At 47.1% G+C, this 26,148-nt stretch overlaps 1 protein-coding gene and 1 pseudogene across 6 annotated transcripts in view; both read left to right on the top strand.

The window, feature by feature from the left end:
• Positions 1-26,148, top strand: part of LOC144579887 (uncharacterized) — a 291,251-nt gene that overhangs the window by 256,754 nt on the left and 8,349 nt on the right. The window lies entirely within an intron of this gene.
• LOC118149073 (U1 spliceosomal RNA) lies at positions 16,190-16,362 on the top strand (annotated as a pseudogene).

Consider the following 26,148-nt stretch of genomic DNA (forward strand, 5'->3'; position numbering starts at 1 on the left):
TGCAGAAAGGAGATGGTGCCCTGCCCACCCTGCCTCCCACTGCTCACCCTCCAGCTTCCCCTTCCCATCCACTCAGCACCCTGGCCACATGGCCCTGTGGTGACTGTGCCTGTGTCCTCAGTTCAGAAGACTTTCCCTGGGGATCCACAGGCCCCCAAGGAGGGCACTGATGACAAAAGCTGTGAAGACAGTTTATTACTCCAGAAGGTCCCTGTGTGAAAGGAAAGGTGGGGTCAGCACACAGATGGAAGGGCAGCCAGGTTGGGCACAAACCCAAAACACCTCAGTGCATCTTGTGTGAGCCTCCCACTTCTCCTCATCACTCCCATACTCTTCTTGCATTTTCTAATTTACTGTATACTTTACTTATTCTTTATTGCCTTTATCCCCCACTGAAGTATAAACTCTAAGGGCAGGAATTTTGCCAGGTAATAAAAGTGCTGAAGCAAGTTCCCTTCAGTCTAGAGTAAACAGGCTTGGGAGTGGAGAGGGAGAGGCAAGTAGAGGGTGGAAGAACCTTCTCCTTAAAGGGCTGCTCCATAAATAATTCAGGCTTGAGGGTCCCCCTTCCTCATTACAAGTTCTCAGCCACACCACTTTGGCAAGAAAGCAGCCAAAGGTGATTGTAAACAAATCAGTGTAGTAGACTTTTAACGTGAAATTAACATTCCAATAAAAAACTACAGATAAGAACAGCAGATGGGGGGATCTAGTCCCCAGGCAGTAGCTTCTTAGCTGAAAGGCAGGTGATGCTCCAACACAGAAGTAATGGAAGAGGAGAGGTTTTAGTAAGTATAATAATGACACAAAAATCTGAAAATGAGGCCACAGAACAAGAACATTACAACCAACCTCATTTGTAGATATTCGTTACCAGGCACAATGAAAACACCTACTAATGGTGAACCGGAGACAAAGCCACATGTGGACATGATAGAAATCTGCACATATTACTGTCCACACTGCCTCAGCAACACTTGATAAGGTTAACACCCATGCTAATGGCAAAGGCAAGTTTTTACCCATTCATACATCTCAGCTCCATAACCAGCACCATGATTAATTAGTCAAAGGGCAGAAGTGCTTAGACAGGCAGGAATGCTGAAGCCACCTGGTGGCAGCTGCACCAGTTCCACAAGGGAACAGAAAGACACAAATTCACCACTCTTTGCCCCCATGCACATCAATAGAAAAAATAACTTTTCAGGCCGGGCGCGGTGGCTCAAGCCTGTAATCCCAGCACTTTGGGAGGCCGAGGTGGGTGGATCACGAGGTCAAGAGATTGAGACCATCCTGGTCAACATGGTGAAACCCTGTCTCTACTAAAAATACAAAAATTAGCTGGGCATGGTGGCGCACGCCTGTAATCCCAGCTACTCGGGAGGCTGAGGCAGGAGAATTGCCTGAACCCAGGAGGCGGAGGTTGTGGTGAGCCAAGATTGTGCCATTGCACTCCAGCCTGGGTAACAAGAGCGGAAACTCTGTCTCAAAAAAAAAAAAAAAAAAAAAGAAAGAAAAAATAACTTTTCTATACATGACCCATAATGTGGTAGATAAATCATTTTCACAATAGCCATTTAAGTGCAAAATACCCAGGAATAATTATAATACTAAACAAGTATGCAAAGCCAAGAGAAAAGCTGCCTACCTTCACTGAGGGACACACTTAATGACTAGAAGAAGAAACAGATCCCATTTTATAAAGCAGAAAATAATACTGCAAATTAAAATGCATAATACACTTTTAATCAATACACAAGTTTTGGGTGTGATTTTAAGAAGCTGAGAAACAGATTTGGGGCATAAAGCAGAGAACACTAATATTGCAAATTAAAATGCGTAATACATGCACTTTTTATCAATACAAGTTTTGGGTGTGATTTTAAGGAGCTGAGAAACAGATTTGGGGCCAGGCACAGTGGCTTCCACCTGTAATCCCAGCACTTTGGGAGGCTGAGGTGGGCAGATCATTTGAGGTCAGGAGTTTGAGAGCAGCCTGACCAACCCCATCTCTACAAAAAATACAAAAACTAGCCAGGTGTGGTGCCTCATGCCTGTAGTTCCAGCTACTTGGGAGGCTGAGGCAGGAGAATCACAAAACCAAGGAGATGGAGGTGGTAGTAAGCTGAGATTGTGCCACTGCCCTCCAGCCTGGGCCACAGAGCGAGACTCCATGTCAAAAAATAAAACAGATTTTGGAGAGCCCCGGAAAGGAGACCAACCAATCCTACAAATACAACTGCCTCTTGAGTGGGAACCTTATGCCAATGCCTCAGTTGTTTGTGCCCCACTGGAGCCCCTGGACCCCCTCTGCCACAGGATTCAGACAGTCTCTGCTTAACCCATTCTTGCAACCCCTATGTAGGCACTTAAGACACTCCCTCAGACTTCAGAATGAATACAGCCCACAGACAAGAAGCACCTTTCTTCTCTCTGGCCATGGACCCAGGCAGTTACGGCATGAGGCTCTTGGAGGAGAGGTTTGCTCTGGGGCTCAGCTGTTAGAGCCTCAGCCTAGAGTGGCCAGTAGCTCTCTTGGCACCTGAGGGAAACAGGACTCAAAGAAATCCTACTCCCTCCGGTAAAATGTGGAGACCTCCAGGATGGCCCAACTATCCTGCCATCAGAATTTATGGCTTCATCTAAAGCCCTCCCTTTGTGAGAGCTGATCTACTGGTGGGCTGATCTACTGACTTGCTTTTAACTATGGTGTCTGGCAGAAGTGAGATCAGGTCTCAAGAAACAGACCATGACTTCTGTCTTACTGGTGTATGCTCACATTATCTGAGGAAGCCAGCATATCATAATGTGGGCAAGGAACTGAGGGAGACTCCAGCCACATGCCCGCTACACACTGAATCCTGCCAGGAAACCTGGGGAGCTCAGAGGTGAAGCCCCACGTAGACCAAAGGGACCAGAAATGAAGCTACACATTTAAAGCCATCTAAGTTTGGAGAAAGGTGACAAAAGCACACAATGGGGAAAGGACAGTCTCTTCATAAGTGCTGTTGGGAAAACTGGACATCCACATGCAGAGTGAAATTAGACCCTTATCACACATCATACACAAAAATGGAATCAAAATAGATTCAATACTTAAAAGTAAGACCTGTTTGTGACCAGCCTGGCCAACATGGGGAAACCCCGTCTCTACTAAAAACACACAAATTAGCTGGGGATGGTGGCACATGCCTGTAATCCCAGCTACTTGGGAGGCTGAGGCAGGAGAATCACTTGAACCCGGGAGGCAGAGGGTGCAGTGAGCCAAGGTCACACCACTGCACTCCAGCCTGGGTGACAGAGCAAGACTGTCTCAATGAAATAAAGTACCCAACAGGAAATCAATACCCAAGCAGACAGGAAGGAAAAGTCATGACCTAAAAGCACAACCACAGAAACAGACACAGGGTTCACACCAGGAGTAACCCTAAAAAAATCATTAGTATGTCCAAGATATTAAAGCTCAAGGTTGAGAATTTCAACAAAGGAACTAAAAACCATAAAAGACATCTAAAGGAAGTTCGGTGGGGCGGGGTGGGGGGATACATTAACTGTGCAGTAAATCCTCACTTAATGGAAACTGTGATTTGTATAATTATGTTTTAGGAATTTTTATTTGATGTTAATTTGTTTTTATTGGTTTTCCAACCTGCTTATTCCACTTCAGGGTCTCAGGTAGCCAGAGCCTATCCCAGTGGCTCATGGCACAAGGCGCAAACAGATCCTGGCCAACACACCATTCCATAGCAGGGCACTCTCACATATGCCCACCCTCACTGAGACTGTGACCCACCAATTTACCTCAGGAGTGCAGTGTAGGATGTGGGAGGAAACTTGAGTATCAAAAGAAAACTTAGGCAAGAGGAGAACATATGAACAAAACCCAGACAGTGGCTCGACAGCTGATTTGTTTTCTCATCTCATCAGTGTTATAACAATTATTTGAGAACCTGCTGTGAGACAAAACTAGAGAAAATATCCAGATTTCAGGAGTTCAAGGTCAGCCTAGGCAACAGAATGACATGCAGTCCGTAAAAATAGTTTTTTAGGCCAGCTGCAGTGGCTCATGCCTGTAATTCCAGCACTTTGGGAGACCAAGTTGGGCAGATCACCTGAGGTCTGGAGTTCAAGACCAGCCTGGCCACGGTGTAACCCTGTCTCTTCTAAAAAGTACCAAAATTAGCCAGACGTGGTTACAGGTGCCTGTTATCCCAGCTACTCAAGAGGCTGAGGTAGAAGAATTGGTTGAACCCAGGAGATGGAGGTTGCAGTGTGCCACTGCACTCCAGCCTGGGTGATGAAGGCTTTGTCTCAAAAAAAAAAAAAAAAAAAAAAACTAAGGTGCACAGAATAATGTAAAATAATTAACAAATGTGTAATTTGAATGGAAGAAAAAAAAGACTAGTGCAGAAGCAATATTCCAATAGAAATAGGCAGATCAATAACCTTTTCATCAAATAAAGCCCTTAAAAATTTTTTAAAAAACAAGCCAGAAACAGGGAGGATATACTTGCAATGCATAGACATGACCCAGTTCCAAAATAAGACAAGCCCTACAAATCACCCCACAAAGACAAATAGCCCCCCCCCTTTAAAGAGATGCAATCTATTGCCCAGGCTATGGGGGCAACATGGGGTCTATGCAGTGTTGGCCAGCTGGTCAAAGCTATCACCAAAAGGTGTGAACCACTGTGCCCCACCAAACAACCCATTCTTTTAAGTGGACAAGAGCCTCTAACAGGCATTGACGAGAATGGTTATTTGAAAACCAACAAGCACAAGAAAAGGTGCTCAACATGCTTAATCACCACGAAAAACAAATTGAAACCCCAATTTAACCAATGCACACCAAATAAAAAGGCTAAAAGCTGTTATACAGTGACATGACACAACATGCAGGTAACCAGGGAGCAGGAGAAGGGCCCCACATGCTAAGTGCTCTACATGCTCTGGAAAACCGTTGGGCATGAGAGGAAGACCCCATGGACTCACCACTTTCCCTACCATCCCGCTGTGCCGCCCAGTTAAACGCTCAGTGGGAGCACAAACAGATGTACACCAAAGCCTGTGGCAAGATATTCAAAACTAGTTTATCATCATTGTTAAAAATGGAAAATAACCAAACTCAACTTTAACAAGAGAAGAACAGGCCATGTGAAGTGGCTCCTATCTGTTATCCCAGCACTTTGGGAAGTACAACTGCACTCCAGCCTGGTGGCAGAGTGACACTCCGTCTCAAACAATCAAAAAACAGTAGATAAAGGAGGCCCACTTAGTGAGCAAAGTATTGCTGTTGTAAGCATAGTTAACAGGCTTGACACTGAGCCTGAGATGTAGAGGGAAGGCACTGCCCAGGATGATCTTGTATGGTTTGTAGTATCACCTGGGTGGTACAGACACAAGTGTGCAAGGTTTTTAAAAACTGTTGAGCTCTATATATTTAATAGCTATGCATTCTGTAATATGTGATCATTCACATTCAGGTTTTATCAGTCATAAGAATCCTTGAGAAAAGTAGACAAATATCCACAAAAGCAGTCATAACCAATGCAAAAATACAATGGGGAAAAACTCACTGATGATGGCATTTAAAATACATATATAACCTATAAACTTACATGCAATGTTAACATTTACAAAATGTTAAAACTTTCCTGAATATCATTGTTTTTAGAACTAAAGAAAAACTGTATACAAAAGGACAGTCAGACCAGGCTTTGGATAAGAACTGTTAAGTCAATTAAAACACAAATGACTCTTAGGATACCTATTTTTTAAAAGACCCTAAGTTCTGAACACATAAGCCACTGCATTCCACCCCTTTCATACTGAGAGAAATACAAAGGAAAACCTCCACCGCTGGACCTGCAGAGATGTGAGCAGAGACAAATCCGGCTCTGGTGCCTGGCTCCTGCCCAACCCTGCCTAACCTTCCCAGTCCTTCCTCCTTTGTGACCCTGTAACTCCACCTCCAAGAAGCGAGCCAGAGGAGCTGTGATGTCCCCCAGTTCTTTCACTTTCTCTCCTGTCCTGACTGAGAAACACCAGGTGCTTTTTGAAAAAGTTCTCAACTCACTGCAACATCTGAGCTGGGCAGCTCATTTCTCTTGCAGGCTTGAACCCAAGCTGGGGCCATGAATATTCCCAGGCACTAAACAAAGATGTTAGAATTGTTACCCAATATGCAGAAAGAAACTGGCACCAGCCCTGAGCCAAATTCCTGAATCTTTCCTGTAAACTCCATACCATGGCACCCTTGACAGGGACATACCTAAGCAGAACATCCTTTTCTCTCAGTGCCTATCCAAGCATAGGCTACACCACCAGATAAGTTCCCCTAGTGAACACTGAACCAACCATCCTGGAGCTTAGTGCTTGCTTCTTTGGAGTCCCAACAAGTCCCATTTTCATAGAGACTAAGACACTGCCATATGGGAATTCCTCTCCCAACAATTTTAGTGCAACCCCAGCTGGAGGTTCGGCCTGAGGAAATGAGAGCCAAACTCAATTCTAGTATATTCATCACAGATATGATTAAATAAAGGCAAACAACATAGATGTCTCTTCGGGCTGCTCTACGAACACACCAAAGCCATGATGACTTACAAACAACATTATTTCTCGCCTTTCTGGAGAGTAGAAGTCAGAGATCACAGCCTGCTTTCTGGTTGCTGAGACTGTCTCCTCACTGAATCCCCACAAGGTAGAATGAGAACAAACTCACGCTGGGACGTTCTCTAAGACAATGTATCTCATTGTGGCTGCTCTGCCCTCAGGACCTTATTCATCCCTAATAACCTCCCAAAGACCCCACCTCCTAACACCACCCCTTTAGAAGGATAGGGTTTAATTATGTAAATTACATTCAGTTCACAGCCCATAAAGAGGATGGATTAAATGAGGGTACAACCAAATAGCATACCCAGGCAACCAATGAAAAATAATTTAGAACCCGATACAAAGAAACTCTGCCAATTTTGAGACAACAGGGGGCTCCAAACACTGCCTATGTGACAATAATAATGAATTATTATTATTATTGTTATTTTTTTTTTTTGAAACGGAGTTTCACTGTTGTTACCCAGACTGGAGTGCAATGGCACGATCTTGGCTCACCGAAACCTCTGCCTTCTGGGTTCAAGCAATTCTCCTGCCTCAGCCTCCTGAGTAGCTGGGACTATAGGCGTGCACCACCATGCCCAGCTAATTTTTGTATTTTTAGTAGAGACAGGGTTTCACCTCACTGACCAGGATGGTCTCGATCTCTTGACCTCGTGATCCACCCGTCTCGGCCTCCCAAAGTGCTGGGATTATAGGCGTGAGCCACTGCGCCCGGCCAATAATAATGAATTATGATTAACTGGGGTATTCTTTTTTTTTTTTTTAAGTTCTCTTTGAGGCCCGGTGTGGTGGCTCATGCCTGTAATCCCAGCACTTTGGGAGGCCAAGGTGGGTGGATCACCTGAGGTCAGGAGATTGCGACTAGCCTGGCCAACATGGCAAAACTCTGTCTGTACTAAGATTACAATTAGCTGGGCGTGGTGGCAGGTGCCTGTAATCCCAGCTACTTGGTAGGCTGAGGCAGGAAAATTACTTTGTTTTTTGAGACGGAGTTTCGCTCTTGTTACCCAGGCTGGAGTGCAATGGTGCAATCTCGGCTCACTGCAACCTCCGCCTCCTGGGTTCAGGCAATTCTCCTGCGTCAGCCTCCCGAGTAGCTGGGATTACAGGCACGCACCACCATGCCCAGCTAATTTTTTGTATTTTTAGTAGAGACGGGGTTTCACCATGTTGGCCAGGATGGTCTTGATCTCTTGACCTCGTGATCCACCCACCTCAGCCTCCCAAAGTGCTGGGATTACAGGCTTGAGCCACCGCACCCGGCCAGGAGAATTACTTAAACCTAGGAGGTGGAGGTTGCAGTGAGCTGAGATTGCACCATTGTACTTCAGCCTGGGCAACAGAGCAAGACTCTGTCTCAAAAAAAAAAGTTCTCTTTGAAAGATAAAAACTAGAATACTTATTGACTATTAGTGAAATGATTACCCTGGCCATGCACAGACAGTTATCTAAGACAGCAATAGGGATGCAGGGCATCAGCACAATCTCTCTTGTTTTGTGTTCCTCTCAACTGTTTCACAAAATCTTCTCCACTCACCCCCTCCACTCCCCTACATGGAGTCTCACTCTGTTGCCCAGACTGGAGTACAGTAGAATCATCTCTGCTCACTGCAACCTCTGCCCTCCAGGTTCACGTGATTCTCCTGCCTCAGGCTCCCAAACAGCTGGGATTACAGGCACCCACCTCCATGCCCAGCTAATTTTTGTATTTTTAGTAGAGACAGGGTTTCACTGTATTGGCCAGGCTGGTCTCAAACTCCTGACCTTGTGATCCACCCGCCTTGACCTCCCAAAGGGCTGGAATTACAAGCATGAGCCACCGTGCCCAGCCTTTTTTTTCTTTCTTTTCTTTGAAGTGGAGTTTCACTCTTGTTGCCGAGGCTGGAGTGTAATGGCAAGATCGTGATTCAGTGCAACCTCCTCCTCCTCCTGGGTTCAAGTGTTATTCCTGCCTCGCCCTCCCAAGTAGCTGATAGCTGGGATTTCAGGCATTTGCCACCACACCCAGCTAATTTTGTATTTTCAGTAGAGATGGGGTTTCTCCATGTTGGTCAGGCTGGTCTCAAACTCCCAACCTAATCTCCCTGCCTTGGCCTCCCAAAGTGCTGGCATTACAGACTTGAGCCACCTGCCCAGCTTCTTCCAGAGTTCTGATCAGCCCTGTTTGGAATTCCTGATTTCTTCAAAGCTTGATATTTCCCTCTTTTGAATCTGTCCAAGATCAGCCAGAGACAGGGACAAGCATCTGCTAAATTACCTCCTTTACCCCTCACTTTCCTGTGAGGAGGATATGCCTGGTACTCTGCTTTTTCTTTTCTTTTTTTTTTTTTTTTTTTTATTTGAGTCAGAGTCTGGCTCTGTCACCTATGCTGGAGTGCAGTGGTGGGATCTCAACTCACTGCAACCTCCGCCTCCTAGGCTCAAGTGATCCTCCCACCTCAGCCTCCAGAGTAACTGAGACTATAGGTGTGTGCCACCACACCCAGTAATTTTGTAATTTTTGTAGAGATGGAGTTTCCCCATGTTTCCCAGGCTGGTCTCAGTCTCCTGGGTTCAAGTGATCTGCCCACCTTGGCCTCCAAAAAGTGCTGGGATTACAGGCATGAGCCACTGCACCCAGCATGTCACCCTCATTTTACAGAATAAACTGAGGCTCAGGAAAAGTATTTGCCTAGGTTCACAGCCTGGACAAGTGGCAGAGCTGAGAATTAAACCAAGCCATGTAGATCCACTCAGAATCCTCTGCCCCATGCAGTCTCCTGCTCTGCTACGAGCCATGTTTGTCCTGATAGGCAAATCATTCCTCCAGTGCAAGGGCAAACAGCCTTCATGGGAGGATGGAGGACATTAGGCCTGGAGGCCTTAGAGGCAAGTTGTCTGCATAGCCCTTTCCTGAGAATACCACTGACCCATCCCCTTCAGAGGGAGAGACAGTCTGTTTATCTAGCCTATTTATTTCATTAGATAAATTTAACAATAGCAACACACTGTAATCACTTTTCTTCTGAAGAACTTTTTTCCTTTTATAAAATTTAAATTTCCATTTGAACAAAAACTAAGTCACTTGGCCAGGCGAGCCGGCTCATGCCTGTAATCTCAGAACTTTGGGAGGCCGAGGTGGGTTGATCACCTGAGGTCAGGGGTTCAAGATCAGCCTGGGCAACATGGTGAAACCCCGTCTCTACTAAAAATACAAAGTTGGCTGGGCATGGTGGAGCGTGCTCGTAGCCCCAGCTATTTGGGAGGCTGAGGCAGAAGAATCGCTTGAACCCAGGAGTGGAAGTTGCAGTGAGCTGAGATCGTGCCATTGCACTCCAGCCTGGGCAACAAAAGCAAAACTCCATCTCAAAATAAAACAACAACTAAGTTACTCAAGGATATGCACTTTGACAGAGTGACCTACCATCCTTCCTCCAAATCTGTCCTTTAGGGGCTCAAGGGATCCTACCGCTTCAGCCTCCCAAGGTGTTGGGATTATAGACATGAACCACCACACTCAACCTGTCATCAAATTCAATTTTGAGAAAATGAAAATGGACACTCTCCTACAATCTGAAGAAACCTGGCACAAACTTTTTGGTTATCTGGCAGTATGTCTCAAAGACATAGTATGTGGATGGGCATGTAAGTACATACATAGCACAATTACAGCTCCAGGAATTCATCCTAAGGATCATCATGATCATGCACAGTTGAGAAAACTAAATGGTAAACCACTGGAATGTCTGGCCACAAGAAAGTGGATAACAACTTTGGGCACACCCACACAGTGGACAGGGCAGACACTCTCCTAACTCCACTACCTGATGGGCCAAATTCACTGACATTCTCCACTCTCCTATAAAACACTGGTGGCTGACAAGACCTTGGATAATCTGTACATCTGTGTGAAAAATTCAACACCATGCTGCCTAAGACTCTGCCACCTTCATTTAAACACCCATTTATGCCAGTTGTATTTGTCATTAAAAGCCCAGAGGCCAGGCGTGGTGGCTTACGCCTGTAATCCCAGCACTTTGGGAGGCCAAGGCAGGTGGATCATGAGGTCAGGAAATCACAACCATCTTAGCTAACATGGTGAAACCCCATCTCTATGAAAAGTACAAAAAATTAGCCAGGCATGGTGGCATGTGCCTGTAATCCCAGCTAGTTGGGAGGTTTAGGCAGGAGAATCGCCTGAATCTGGGAGGCAGAGGTTGCAGTGAGCCAAGATCATGCCAATGAACTCCAGCCTGGGTGACAGATTGAGACTCCATCTCAAATAATAATATTACCAGGAATAGGCTGGGTGGGGTGGCTCATGCCTGTAACCCCAACACTTTGGGAGGCTAAGGTGGGTAGATTACTTGAGGTCAGGAGGTTGAGACCAGCCTACCTAACATGGATAAACTTGGTCTCTACTAAAAAAAATACGAAAATTAGCTGAGTATGGTGGCATAAGCCTGTAATTCCAGTACTTGTAAGGCTGAGGCCCAACAATCACTTGAACCCAGGAAGCAGAGTTTGCAGTGAGCTGAGATTGTGCCGCTGCACTCCAGCCTGGGCGACAGAGTGAGACCCTGTCTCCAATCAATCAATCAATCAATCAATACCAAGAGTGAAGAGCTTTTTAAAACAGATATACCTGGCCAGGTGTGGTGGCTCCAGCCTGCAATCCCAGCACTTTGGGAGGCCGAGGTAGGTGGATCACGAAGTCAAGAGATAGAGACCATCCTGGTCAACAGTGTGAAACCCCATCTCTACATAAAAATGCAAAAAAAAAAAAATTACCTGAACATGGTGGCGCGTGCCTGTAATCCCAGCTACTCAGAAGACTGAGGCAGGAGAACTGCCTAAACTCAGGAGGCGGAAGTTGCGGTGAGCTGAGATCACACCATTGCACTCCAGCCTGGGTAACAAGAGCGAAACTCAGTCTCAAAAAAACAAAAACAAAAAAACAGATATACCTAAGGCTGGGTGCAATGACTCATACCTGTAATCCCAGCACTTTGGGAGGCCGAGGTGGGTGGTTCACTTGAGGTCAGGAGATTGAGACCAGCCTGGTCAACATGGTGAAACCCAATCTCTACTAAAAATACAATAATCAGCCGGGTGTGGTAGTACACACCTATAGTCCCAACTACTTGGGAGGCCGAGGCAGGAGATTTGCTTGAACCCTGGAGGCAGAAGTTGCAGTGAGCTGAGACCATACCACTGCACTCCAACCTTGGTGACAGAGCAAGACTCCATATATATAAAAAAAAGTCTAGGCCGGGAGTGGTGGCTCACGCCTGTAATCCCAGCACTTTGGGAGGCCTGGGCGGGTGGATCACGAGGTCAAGAGATCGAGACCATCCTGGTCAACATGGTGAAACCCCGTCTCTACTAAAAATACAAAAAATTAGCTGGGCATGGTGGCACGCGCCTGTAATCCCAGCTACTCAGGAGGCTGAGGCAGGAGAATTGCCTGAAGCCAGGAGGCGGAGCTTGAGGTGAGCCAAGATCACGACATTGCACTCCAGCCTGGGTAACAAGAGTGAAACTCTGTCTCAAAAAAAAAAAAAAAAGTCTGGAAATTTCTTTAAAAATAAAGACGAGCATCTTGCTTTGTTGACCAGGCTGGTGTCGAACTCCTTACCTCAAATGATCCTCCTGTCAGCCTCCGAAAATGTTGGGATTACAGGTATGAGCCACCACACCTGGCCTAGCCTGGAAACCTTTGCACCTGATCTAAGATGTTGTAAGTGTCTTTAAAGTTCTTTTATATTCTGAGTTGGGTGCTGTGGCTCATGCCAGTAATCCCAGCACTTTAGGAAGCTGAGGGAGGCAGGTCACCTAAGGTCAAGAATTTGAGACCAGCCTGACCAACATGAAACCCTTGTCTCTACTAAAAACACAAAAATTAGCCAGGCATGGTGGTGTGCATCTAATCCCTGATAGGAGGCTGAGGCAGGAGAATTGCTTGAATCCAGGAGGCAGAGGTTGTGCAGTGAGCCTAGATCTTTCTCCATTGCACTCCAGCCTGGGCAACAAGAACAAAACTCCATCTCAAAAAAAAAAAAAAGTCTTTTACGTTCTGTCTTTATTCATCTATTCTATAGAAATAAAAACTGGATATTACAGGGATGATTTAGACAAGAAACTGAAAGAAGGAGATCCTCTCTCCAAGAATAGGATTTATGCCTGTAGCCAAAATATTGCAAAGTGAGACGACGAGGTGGCTCACACCTATTATTCCAGCACTTTTGGAGGCTGAGTCGGGTGGATCACTTGAGTCCAGGAATTCGAGACCAACCTGGACAACATGGCAAAACCTCATCTCTATAAAATATATCAGAAAAAATGTACCTGTAGTCCCATCTAGGAGGGAAGCTGAGATAGGAGGATTATTCCAGCCCAGGAGATTGAGGATGCATTCACCTGAGACTGCATCATTGCACTTCATGCACTCCAGCCTGAGTGACAGAGTGAAACTCTATCTCAAAAAAAAGGAAAAAAGAGACAAAAGATTGCAAAGTGAATAAATATACTGCGGTTTAAATTTAAAATAAAGTGTTTATACATATATTTTATTATTTTCCATATTAACTCACTTCTTCAATAACTAAATATCTACTATTCCCTAGCATATAAAATAAATATATGCAGCTTCTAAAAACATGATGCAAGGCCAGGAACATTGGCTCACACCTGTAATTCCAGCATTTTGGGAGGCCACGGTGGCAGGATTATGTAAGCCCAAGAGTTTGAAACCTTAGGTGACATAGGGAGATCCTGTCTGTACAAAACAATTTTAAGAAAATTAGCTGATCATGGCGGCATGCACCTGTTATCACAGCTAATTGGGAGGCTGAAGTGGGAGGATCACTTGAACCCAGGAGCTTGAGGCTAGGTGCAGTGGCTCACACCTGTAATCCCAGCACTCTGGGAGGCCAAGGCAGGCAAATCACCTGGGGTCAGGAGTTTGATACCAGCCTGACCAATATGGTGAAACCCTGTCTCTACTGAAAATAGAAAAATCAGCTGGGCATGGGGGGTGCCTGTAGTCTCAGCTATTTATAATATAAGGCTGAGACAGGAGAATTGCTTGAACCTGGGATTACTTTTATTTTTTCATTTTAAAAAAAAAGGAAGAATCTGGGCGTGGTGGCTCATGCCTGTAATCCCAGCACTTTGGGAGGCCGAGATGGGTGAATCACGAGGTCAAGAGATCGAGACCATCCTGGTCAACATGGTGAAACCCTGTCTCTACTAAAAATACAAAAAATTAGCTGGACATGGTGGTGTGTGCCTGTAATCCCAGCTACTCAAGAGGCTGAGGCAGGAGAATTGCCTGAACCTAGGAGGCGGAGGTTGCAGTGAGCCGAGATCATGCCATTGCACTCCAGCCTGGGTAACAAGAGCGAAACTCCATCTCAAAAAAAAAAAAAAAGTGCCTCACTCACTGTCACCCAGTCTGGAGTACAGTGGTGCAGTGGTGAGGTCTCAGCTCACTGCAATCACTTCCTTTCAGGTTCAAGTGATTCTCCTGCCTCAACCTTCCAAGTAGCTGGAGTTGCAGGCATGCACCACCACCCACAGCTAATTTTTATAATTTTAGTAGAGATGAAGTTTCACCATGTTGGTCATGCTGGTCTTGAACTTCTGACCTGAAGTAATCTGCTGGCCTCAGCTCCTCAAAGTGCTAGGATTACAGGCATGACCTACGGAGTCTGGCCTAAGATTATTTTTATAATCAGAAGAAATATTACTTCAGTTTTTGTTAGTCTTTCCAGCTTTTCATGTAGCTACTAAATTGATAATCAAAACATGATTGTGACAGAAAACGTTTTCAGTGCTACATGAGCACTTGGAGGTCACTCAGTGAGACAGAAACTCAGTTTCTGTGGAGAAGGGACTACCGTGACACAGAATAAACCTGAGAGTGACTGAATTTCCTCTGCAGGATAAACCACAGGGGAGTGCACAGCACCCCAGTCACCCAAGGGTGGGGGGACACCAAGAGACACAGCAGGGAGGAGGTGGGTGGGGCAGAGCTGGGGGAATGCTCTGGAAATGTCAGAGCCTGGGTTGATCTTGTTCAGATTTCTGACTTCTTTGCACTCATCCTCAATCAGAGCTGCTCACACTGTCTCCTTTTCTCAGACCCTAGAGTTTAAGTGACAAGTTGTTATTGAACCAGAGACCCAGGTGCACAGGACAAGCACCTGTGTTAAAAGGTGCTGTATCCTAGAACCACAGGGGACTCACAGTGGTTTCATTCATCAAATAAATTCTTTTTGGATGGTGTAAATACAGGATTTGATGTAAAGAGTCTTAAGTTCAAATTTTGATAGGAAGACCTAGATAAAACAATTTATTTACTTTTTGACATAGGGTCTCCCTCTGTTGCCCAGAATGGAGTGCAATGGCATGATCAGGACTCACTGCAATGTTCACCTCCCAGGTTCAAGTGATCCTCCCACCTTAGCTTCCTGAGGAGGTGGGACTATATGTGCTGTCATTACACCTGGCTAATATTTGTGTGTGGAGATGAAGTCTCCCTATGTTGCCCAGGCTGGTCTGGCGCCCCAGGACTGAAACGATCTTCCTGCTTGGGTCTCCCAAAATGCTGAATTGCAGGTGTGAGACACCAAGCCTAGCTTTGAATTCTTAAAATGATCTATAGCACATGTGAATAGAGTTTGTGAACTGTACAGGAACTTTAAAGTCATAATAAGCATTAGCCTAAAAACACTGTAGCAGAGTTAGGCTTATGCAGGAATCTCAGCCAGCCAATAAATATTCACTACACAGTGACTCTTTTCAGGGCCCCCAAGCTATATACAAAGACAGATTCCTTAGTAGTTGTCAATATCCCATTAATGATGATCCTTTGAATAGAAGGTGCCTGGGGGTGAGGGCTCATTAATCCCAGTATCTGATTCAGACAATACTAACCCCCAGGCAATCTGGCACCAACCCCATTTGTACGGTAAGCTATTGTTGCCAATTCTCTCTCAGAAACACTTTAGAAACATAATCCCTGGTAAAGAACAGCAGAAAGCTACACTACAAATAAAACTAAATATCAATTCCAAATGTAAATTGTTTGACAATAAAAAAATACAATTTAAATAATAACAGGAATGGGCTGGGTAGGGTGGCACATGCCCGTAGCCCCAGGACTTTGGGAAGCCGAGATGGGTGGATCACCTGAGATCAGGAGGTTGAGGCCAGCTTGGCTAACACCGAGAAACCCGGTCTCTACTAAAAAAAATGACAAAAATTACCGAAGTGCACCTGAAATCTCAGTTACTCAGGAGGCTGAGGCCTGAGAATCACTTGAACCCAGAAGGCGGAGTTTGCAGTAAGCTGTGATTGTGCCACTGCACTCCAGCCTGGGCCACCGAGTGACACCCTGTCTCCAATAAATAAATAATGCCAAGAGTGAAGAGCTTTGAAAAACAGATATATGTGAGGGAGGGCCAGGTGACTTGTGCCTGTAATCCCAGCACTTTGGGAGGCTGAGGTGGGTGGTTAAGCTGATGTCAGGAATTTGAGACCAGCCTGGTCAACATGGTGAAACACCATATCTACTAAAAACACAAAAATTACCTTGGAGGGGAGATACCATAATCATGAAGGTATATCATGTGGTTTTCCTAGGGTGAGGCTTATCCATTGCACTCCGGATGTGCTGACCCCTGCGATTTCCCCAAATGTGGGAAACTGGACTGCAAAATTTGTGGTACTGGGGGACTGTGTTTGTGCATTCCCCTGATAAAAAATAAATATAAAAAATAAATAAATTAGCCAGGTGTAGTACATGCCTGTAGTTCCAACTGTCCGACCTACCCTCTGCGGGAAGACTGAGCTCGTTCGGAAAAAACCGGACCGCAGGCTAGAGGAAATTCCTTAAGTTCAGGCTTTATTGAGAGGAAAGAGCCTCCGGGCGGACCAGCCGGGAGGAAGAGGAGAATGGCCGCGCCGCTCAGAGGGGCAGGGTTATTTATAGGGGGCTGAAGGGCTGGGGGTGGGGAAGCCAAAAGCCGAGGTGGTGGGCAACTGTTGGTCAGTTTGAACTGCTGGGCGGGAAGCTGGGCTGCGGGAGGGCTAGGGCCGGTATGTAAAGTGAGAGATAAGGGAGCCTCTTTGTGGGGGAGGGAAAGAGAGAGAGATTTTGCGGTAGGGGCAGAGTTTTCCAAACATTCCCGACTCCTTAAAGAAAAGAAAAAGAGGGGGTCAGGGGCGTCGGTTGTCTCTCTAGCTACTTCCTGCTGACAAGGGTCGATGGGGGTTCTGAAGAGGTCTCTTTTCTTAATGAGCCTGGATGTTCGGGCAGAGGTCTGTTTCTTGCACTCGTTCAGGGTAGGGTTGGAGCAGCATCTGGTGGATGGTGACTCGAGTCAGTTCTTGAAAGCGCCGCTATAGGAACATGCCGTGGCTTCAGCCGAGAACTTCTGACTCTGCAGGTTAGTTTTGAGTTTCTGGAGGCTCTCGATTCGGGTTTCTACTAGGCCGGATTTATTGATGTAGTAACAGCACTCTTCCTGTAGGAAGATACAGGTCCCTCCTCATTCAGCAGTGAGCAGGTCCAGGGCTCTTCGGTTCTGCAAGGCAACTTGGGCAACTGAGGTGATCTGTCGTTGGAGTGATGCTAAAGACTCAGTAGAGTCATCAATAGCCGCTTGGAGTTGTGAGGTCAGTCAGGCTATGGCCAGGTGAGAGTGGACTAGTGCCCCTCCTCCTAATCCTGAGTAAAGTAGGGGAGGTAGCTGTCTAGAGGAGTAGTCTCTGGCGGTGGGGGAGTTGAAAGCAGGAAGGGGCAACCATACAGCAGCTCAAATGGGCTAAGCTGTGATGGGCCCCGGGGGCTTGCTCTTACTCTGGTGAGGGCGATAGGAAGTAAGGTTACCCAGGATTGGCGGAGCTCAAGCATGAGCTTGGTCAGATGCTCCTTTATTAGGCCATTGGCCCGTTCTACCTTACCAGAGGACTGGGGATGGTAGGCAGCATGTAGCTTCTACTGAATTCCTAGAGAGGTAGAAACGGCATTAGTGACTTTGGAGATAAAGGCTAGGCCATTGTCTGACTGTATGGTAGGTGGGAGTCCAAAGCGTGGGATGATGTCTTGAATGAGATGAGTGGCTACTGTCCCGGCAGACTCAGAGGCTGTGGGGTAAGCTTCAATCCAGCCTGAAAAAGTGTCAACAATGGTTAGCAGATACCGGTACTGTTTGTGCTTTGGCATATAGGTGAAATCAATTTGCCAGTCTTGGCCAGGTAGGAACCCGCGTAGCTGATGAAGCTGGCGCCGGGGATGACAGGAACCCTGGGAATTAGTTTTTGCGCAGACAGTACATGAGGACTGGACTTCCTGTATGGTACTGAGGAGATGGTGAGGGTGAAAAAGTGGGTTGAGGAATCGGTATAAGGCTTTAGGCCCAATATAGAGTGAATTGTGGATGTCTTGGATTATCTGGTACCTTTGCTTTTCAGGGAGGATGAGGAGGTTATGCTTGAAGGCCCAGTCATCCTTGAACCGTACCCCGGGGGTAGACTGGAGGGCCTGGAGTTCCGAGGCAGAGTATTGAGGGCTAGGAGAAAAAGGCTATGTGGGCTGGCGGTGGGGAAGGTTATGACGGCCTTCAGCTTTGAAAGGATGTCTCGCCCCAGAAGGGGAACTGGGCAGGTGGGGATTACTAAAAAGGAGTGGGTGAATGGAGTGGAGTTATATGAGCACATGAGTGGTGGGGTTTGGTAGGGGATACTCGGGGTCCCATCGATTCCCATGACTAAGACCTGGGAAGGGGTGAGATGGCCAGAATAAGAAGGAAGTGCGGAGTAGGTAGCCCCCATGTCTTGTGACCCTAGGCTCGGCGAGGGTAACCGGAGTCGGAAAGCCAGGGCCCCGCTAGTCATCTAGCAGCCCTAGTAGACTGGGGAACGGAGCTCCCTCGGAGGTCGGCTCCTGGCAAGCAGGCTCCTCCATACTGAGGGTGACTGCCGGCTGTGTAACACCAGTGTGTCTGTTTTGAGGAACCGGCACCCTGGGGAAGCTGGGGCAGTCTGACTTCCAGTGTCCCGGGAGCCGACAGATAGGGCAAGGCTTAGTTGGTGGCCGTGGTTGTGGACAGGCTCGGGACCAGTGTCCTTCCTTTCCACATTTGAAACATGCCCCTGGAGGGGCATGGGTTTCGGCCTTGGGCTTCTGGTTCCCTGCCGGCCTTAGAGCCGCCACTAGGGCTTGGGTCTGGAGGGCAGCCTTCTGCTTCATGCGAGTTTGGCGGGCAGCCTCAGCCGCATCTTCCCTGGCATTGAATACTTTAAAGGCCATTTTTACCAGGTCTTGGATGGGAGTCTCTGGCCCCTCTTCTGCTTTCTTTAGTTTCTTTCTTATGTCGGGTGCTGACTGGGAGATAAAATGGGAGGCTAGATCTAGTCGAGTGTACTGGACTAGGGCTTCTTATGTTTGAGTGAGGTATTGGAATTCTTTAATATAGGTGGACGGGTTGGCTGAGAAGGATCCTAAACGTTTCTCAATTTGGGACAGGTCTTGGAGTGAGAAAGGAACATGGACCCTGATTAAACCTTCTGCGCCTGCTACTTCTCGGAGTGGGGCCAGGATAGCTGGCTGGTGGGAGCGGGTGTGGGCCGCCACCGGAGAGGCAAGAGGAAGTGCAGCCTCTGAGGGAGGGGGCTCGGAGGGAGTAGAGGGAGAGCGAGGCATGGCCTCTGAGGTAGGAGGTGCAGAGGGAGTGGGGGAAGGGCGTGCCATTGATGGCGAGTGGTTGCTGAGATTGGCAGGAGAGGACAGATGTTCAGGCAGATCCTCCGGTGAGGAGTAGGGAGGGGGAGAGGTAGTGGAGGAAGATTTACGGGGGGTTCGAGATAAGAGGATTTGGTAGGTGGAGCAGGAAGAACATAGGTCGGGGTGGGTACGGAGGTCCCAAAAAGCCTGGACGTAAGGAATTTCATTGTCCTTGCCCGCGCGGCGACAAAAATCGTCGAGATCTCGGAGGGTGTTGAAATCAAAAGTGCCAGTCGGGGGCCAATGTGACTGGTTACTGAGTTTGTATTGGGGCCAAGCCACCTGGGACAGGAAAATAAGCTTTTTCTTTCTGAGGGTTTGGGAATATCCCAATTTGGTAAAATTCGCAGCAAGCACCCAAGGTGGGTGCTCAGAGGTATTTTGGACTCCGAATTTCCCATGGCAGGCGCAGCTACAGACTCTCCGGCGCGGATGGGCAGATGCAACGAAAAGGCGTCCCCGTTCATTGCAAATTCCCCGGAGTACAATTAAGTACGGAAAGGGAAGCGGTCAGAGGGGCGTCCCCCGTCTGGCGGCTGTCCCTCGGAAGGCTCCTGGAGCGGGAATGGAAGACTACCTTGGCTCGGCCGAGACTAGGCAAGGAGTCCGTGCGGAACGCCGGAGGGAGCAACTGCACCATGCCGTAGGAAGAGGAGATGGGAAGCGGGGGAAGGCAAAGCAAGAAAAACTTGGCTTACCTTAATCGGAACGTGGAGGTGGCAGGGCCAGTGTTGGGTAGGTAGGGGAGGGGGGCCGTGGCCGGGCCAACGGCCCCAGCTCCCGTCCCGGGTTTCCGGCACCATTTGTCCGACCTACCCTCTGCGGGAAGACTGAGCTCGTTCGGAAAAAACCGGACCGCAGGCTAGAGGAAATTCCTTAAGTTCAGGCTTTATTGAGAGGAAAGAGCCTCCGGGCGGACCAGCCGGGAGGAAGAGGAGAATGGCCGCGCCGCTCAGAGGGGCAGGGTTATTTATAGGGGGCTGAAGGGCTGGGGGTGGGGAAGCCAAAAGCCGAGGTGGTGGGCAACTGTTGGTCAGTTTGAACTGCTGGGCGGGAAGCTGGGCTGCGGGAGGGCTAGGGCCGGTATGTAAAGTGAGAGATAAGGGAGCCTCTTTGTGGGGGAGGGAAAGAGAGAGAGATTTTGCGGTAGGGGCAGAGTTTTCCAAACACCAACTACTTGGGAGGCTGAGTGAGAAGACTTGCTTGAACTCAGAGGCAGAAGTTGCAGTGAGCTGAGATCATGCCACTGCACTCCAGCCTGGGTGACAGAGCAAGACTCCATATCAAAAAAAAAAAAAAAAAAAGGCTGGAAATTTTTCTTTCATTCAAATAAAGATGGGGATCTTGCTTTGTTGGCAAGGCTGGTGTCCAACTCCTTGCCTCAGATCCTCCTGTCAGCCTCTCAAAATGTTGGGATTACAGGTATGAGCCACCACACCTGGCCTAGCCTGGAAATATTTGCACCTGATCTAGGAGGTTGTATTAAGTGTCTTTGAAGTTCTTTTACATTCTGAGCTGGGTGCTGTGGCTCACGCCAGTAATCCCAGTACTTTAGAAAGCCAAGGGAGGCAGATTACCTAAAGTTAAGAGTTTGAGACCAGCCTGGCCAACATGGTGAAACCAAGTTTCTACTAAAAATACAAACATTTGCCAGGCGTGGTGGTGTGCATCTGTAATCCCAGCTACTCAGAAGGCTGAGGCAGGAAAATTTCTTGAACCCAAGAGGCAGAGGTTGTGCAGTGAGCCAAGATCTCTCACCATTGCACTACAGCCTGGGCAACAAGAGCAAAACTCCATCTCAAAAAAAAAAAAGATCTTTTACATTCTTTCTTCATTCATCCATTCTATAGAAATCAAAACTGGATATTACAGGGATGGCTTAGACAAAAAACTGGAATGAGTTGACCCTCTCTCCAAGAACGGGCTTTACACTTGTAGCCAAAAGATTGCAAAGTGAGACTAGGCAATGTGGCTCACACCTGTAGTCCCATCTAGTAGGGAGGCTGAGATAGGAGGATCATTCCAGCCCAGGGGGTTGATGACACATTCACCAGAGACTGCACCATTGTACTTCATTCACTCCAGCCTGAACCACATGGTAAGACTCTATCTCAAAAACAAAAAAAAATTGCAAAGTGAATATGCTGTTGTTTAGGGTCGGGCATGGTGGCTCACTCTAATCCCCGAAAGTGGAGTGTCTGAGGTGGGCAGATCATGAGGTCAAGAATTTGAGACCACTCTGGCCAATATGGTGAAACCCTGTCTCTACTAAAAACACGAAAATTAGCCGGGTGTGGTGGCAGGCCCTGTAGTCCCAGCTATTCAGAAGGCTGAGGGAGGAGAATCACTTGAACCTGTGAGGTGGAGGTTGCAGTGAGCTGCGATTGTGCCACTGCACTCCAGCCTGGGTGACAGAGTAAGATCCTGTCTCAAAAAATAAAAAAATAACAAAACATGGTAGAAAAAAATGACTGATATGCTAAAATACTGATAATACATTTAGGTGAAAAGGAAGATTAGAACAAAATGTTCAGTACATTCACATCTTAGTGAAGGGTGCCTTGTTACATATCACTAAATAGAAATCCAACAGGAGTCTACAACAAAATCCTGACAATTCCTCCCAGACATGAACTAACAGATAATTTTATTTTCTTCCTTCTACTTTCCTTGGATTCTCCAAATCTTCTAAAACTAAGATTACTTTTATTTCTTCTTCTTTTTTTTTTTTCTGAAACAGAGTCTCACTCACTGTCAGCAAGGCTGGAGTGCAGTGGGGCCATCTCAACTCACTGCAACCTCTGCCACCCAGGTTCCTGCCTCAACCTCCCAAGTAGCTGGCATTACAGGTGTGTGTCACCACACCTGGCTAGTTTTTGTATTTTTTGTAGAGACAAGGTTTCACCATGTTGGCCAGGCTTGTCTTGAACTCCTGGCTTCAAATGATCTGCCTGCCTAGGCCTTCCAAAGTGTTGGGATTACAGGGGTGAGCTATCTCATCTGGCCTAAGATATTTATTTATTCATTTATTTATTTATTTTTGAGACAGAGTCTTGCTCTGTCACCAGGCTGGAGTCCAGTGGCTCTATCTCCACTCATAGCAACTTCCCAGGTTCAAGTGATTTCCCTGCCTTAGCCTCCTGAGTAGCTGGGACTATGGGAGAGTGCCACCACACCCAGCTAATTTTTATTTTGTATTTTAGCAGATACCAGGTTTCACCATATTGACCAGGATGATAATCTCCTGACCTCATGAGCTACCTGCCTCTGCATCCCAAAGTGCTGGGATTACTTGCATGAGCCACAGCACCCAGACAGATTATTTTCATAATCAGAGGAATCTTTCCAACTCTTCTTGTGGGAATGCTACCAAATGCATAATCAAAAATTGAATGTGACTGAAAAGGCCTTTGGTGCTACATGAGCACATGGAGGTCACTCAGACAGAAACTCAGTTTCTGTGGAGAATGGACTGCACTGACTCAGAATAAATTTTGGAATGACTGAATTTACTCTGCACAGCACCCCTGTCACCTGGGGGTGGGGGAACACCAAGAGACAAAGCAGGGAGGAGGTGGGCGGGGCAGAGCTGGGGGAATGCTCTGGAAAGGTCAGAGCCTGGGTTGATTCTCTTCAGATTTCTGACTTCTTTGCACTCATCCTCGATCAGAGCTGCTCACACTGTCTCCTTTTCTCAGACCCTAGAGCTTAAGTGAGGAGTTGTTATTGAACCAGAGACCCAGGTGCACAGGACAAGCACCTGTGTTAAAAGGTGCTGTATCCTAGAACCACAGGGGACTCACAGTGGTTTCATTCCATCAAATAAATTATCTTTGGATGGTGTAAACAGAGGATTTGATGAAAAGAGTCCTGAGTTCAAATATTAGAATTTGGTAGCAACATATAGATACAATGGTTTATTTAGTTTTTGAGATAGGGTCTCCCTCTGTTGCCCAGACTGGAATGCAGTGGCACAATCACCACTCACTGTGACCTGGATCTTCCAGGTTCAAGTGGTCCTCTCACCTTAGCTTCCTGAGTAGCTGTGACTTCAGATACTATCACCACACCTGGTTAATTTGTGTGTGTATGTATAGATGGCATCTCCCTATTCTGCCCAGGCTGGTCTCAAACTTCTAGACTCAAATGATCTTCCTGCTTGGGTCTCCCCAAATGCTAGAATTGTGGGTGTGAGCCACCCTGTCCAGCTCTGAATTCTGAAAATTATCTGTAGCACATGTGAATAGAGTTTGTGAACTCTACACGAACTTTAAAGTCATCATAGCCATCCACCTGACAACATTGTAGCAGTTAGGCTTTTGCAGGAATCTCAGCCAGTCAGTAAACATTCACTAAACAATGACTCTTTTCAGGGCCCTGTGCTGGAGGCAAAGATGCAGATTTCATAGCAGTTATCTCTATCACACTAACCACTGTCATTTTATTTTATTTTTTATTTATTTATTTTTTTGAGATGGAGTTTCCCTCGTTACCCAGGCTGAAGTGTAATGGCGCGATCTCAGCTCACCGAAACCTCTGCCTCCTGGGTTCAGGCAATTCTCCTGCCTCAGTTTCCCGAGTAGCTGGGATTACAGGCACGCACCACCATGCTCAGCTAATTTTTTGTATCTTTAGTAGAGACGGGGGGTTCACCATGTTGACCAGGATGGTCTGGATCTCTTGACCTCGTGATCCACCCGCCCAGGCTTCCCAAAGTGCTGGGGTTACAGGCTTGAGCCACCGCCCCGGCCACTACTGTCATTTTAATAGAAGGTGCCTGGGGGTAAGGGGTCATCACCTCCAATATCTAATTCAGACAATGCCTACTCTCAGCCCATCAGGCACCAACCCCATAGGCATTCTAAGCCATGGTTGCCAATTGTCTGAGGAATACTTGAGAAATCTACTCCCTGATAAAGAACAACAGAAAGCTATACTGCAAAACCAAGCTACATATCAATTGCAAATGTAAATGTTCTAATTGTCTGATAAGAAAAAAATACAATGTAAATAATAGCAGGAATGGGCTGGGGGTGGTGGCTTATGCCTGTATCCCCAGCACATTGGGAGGCTGAGGTGGGTGGATTACTTCAGGTTAGAAGGTCCAGACTAGCCTGGCTAAAATGGAGAAACTGGGTCTCTACTAAAAAAAAAAATTTAGCTGAGCATGGTGGCATGGGCTGTAATCTTAGTTACTCAGGAGGCTGAGGTCAGATTATCACTTTAACCCAGGAAGTGGAGGTTGCAGTGAACTGAGATTGTGTCAATGCACTCCAGCCTGGGTGACAGACTGAGACCTGTCTCCAAAAAATAAGTCAATAAAGAAATAATGCCAAGAGTTAAGAGCTTTGAAAAACATATATGTGAGGCTGGGCATGTTGGCTTATGAGTGTAATCCCAGCACTTTGGGAGGCCGAGGATTGGATGTTGCAGTGAGTTGAGATTGTGCCATTGCACTCCAGCCTGCACAACAAGCCCAACTCCATCTCAAAAACAACAACAACAACAAAAAATAGGCCGGGCACAATGGCTCATGCCTGTAATTCCAAAACTTTGGGAGGCCTAGACAGACAGATCACTGTGCGACCCCCTTGTAGACCCCTGCCCGGTTCCCGACCCCAAATAACAGCTCGAGAGTTGGAAGCCAAGTTCAGGTTTATTGGGAAAGATGGTGGGACTTTCTACCAAACATTCCCGACTCCTTAAAAAGGAAAAAGGGCGGCGGAATCGATCTGGCTACTTCCTGCTGACAAGGGTCGACGGGGGGTTCTGAAGAGGTCTCTTTTCTTAAGGAGCCTGGATGTTCAGGGAGAGGTCTGTTTCTTGCACTCGTTCAGGGTAGGGTTGGAGCAGCATCTGGTGGATGGTGACTCGAGTCAGTTCTTGAAAGCGCCGCTGTATGAACTGTAGAAAGCAAGGAGCAATAAGTAAGATTAGGCAAACGGCTACTAGGGGCCCAAGCAATGGGGACAAGAGGGTATACATAGAGGAAGACCACCATGCCATGGCTTCAGCCTAGAACTTCTGACTCTGCAGGTTAGTTTTGAGTTTCTGGAGGCTCTCGATTCGGGTTTCTACTAGGCCGGATTCATTGATGTAGTAACAGCACTCTTCTTGTAGGAAGATACAGGTCCCTCCTCGTTCTGCAGTGAGCAGGTATAGGGCTCTTCGGTTCTGCAAGGCAACTTGGGCAACTGAGTTGATCTGTCATTGGAGTGATGCTAAAGACTCAGAAGAGTCATCAATAGCTGCTTGGAGTTGTGAGGTCAGTCGGGCTATGGCCAGGTGAGAGTGGACTAGTGCCCCTCCCCCTAATCCTGCTGCAAGTGCTGAACCAGCAAGGGAGACTCCAACGGCAATGGGTAGGAAGGCAGCTCGTCGGGTGCGGCGATGGGGAGCTTGCAGCATCTGGAATTCGGCTGAAGAATATATAGTGAGTCGAGGGACTAGGGTTACTGGGAGGCATAAAAGAGATGAGGAAAGGCCAATGTAGAGAGTTTTTGTTAAGGTCCTGTTACACCAAAAAAACATTCCTCGTGGGGCTGTTATATTAGTGGTTACCCGTATAGTTCTGTTACAGCTAGGGAAGTTTCGGCCTAGGGAATAGCACACAGGTAGCTGTTCAAAATCAGGTGGAGTGTAGAGATCGACTTCCCTGATGGGGGAGAAGGAAGAAGTTGAGGCTGAAAGGTTGAGAGGGATGGGGTAAGGGACTGCAACGAAGGGAGTCTGTCCTAAGAAGGCACACATGAGGC

Source organism: Callithrix jacchus, chromosome 17 (genome assembly GCF_049354715.1).
Source record: "Callithrix jacchus isolate 240 chromosome 17, calJac240_pri, whole genome shotgun sequence".
NCBI lineage: Eukaryota > Metazoa > Chordata > Mammalia > Primates > Cebidae > Callithrix > Callithrix jacchus.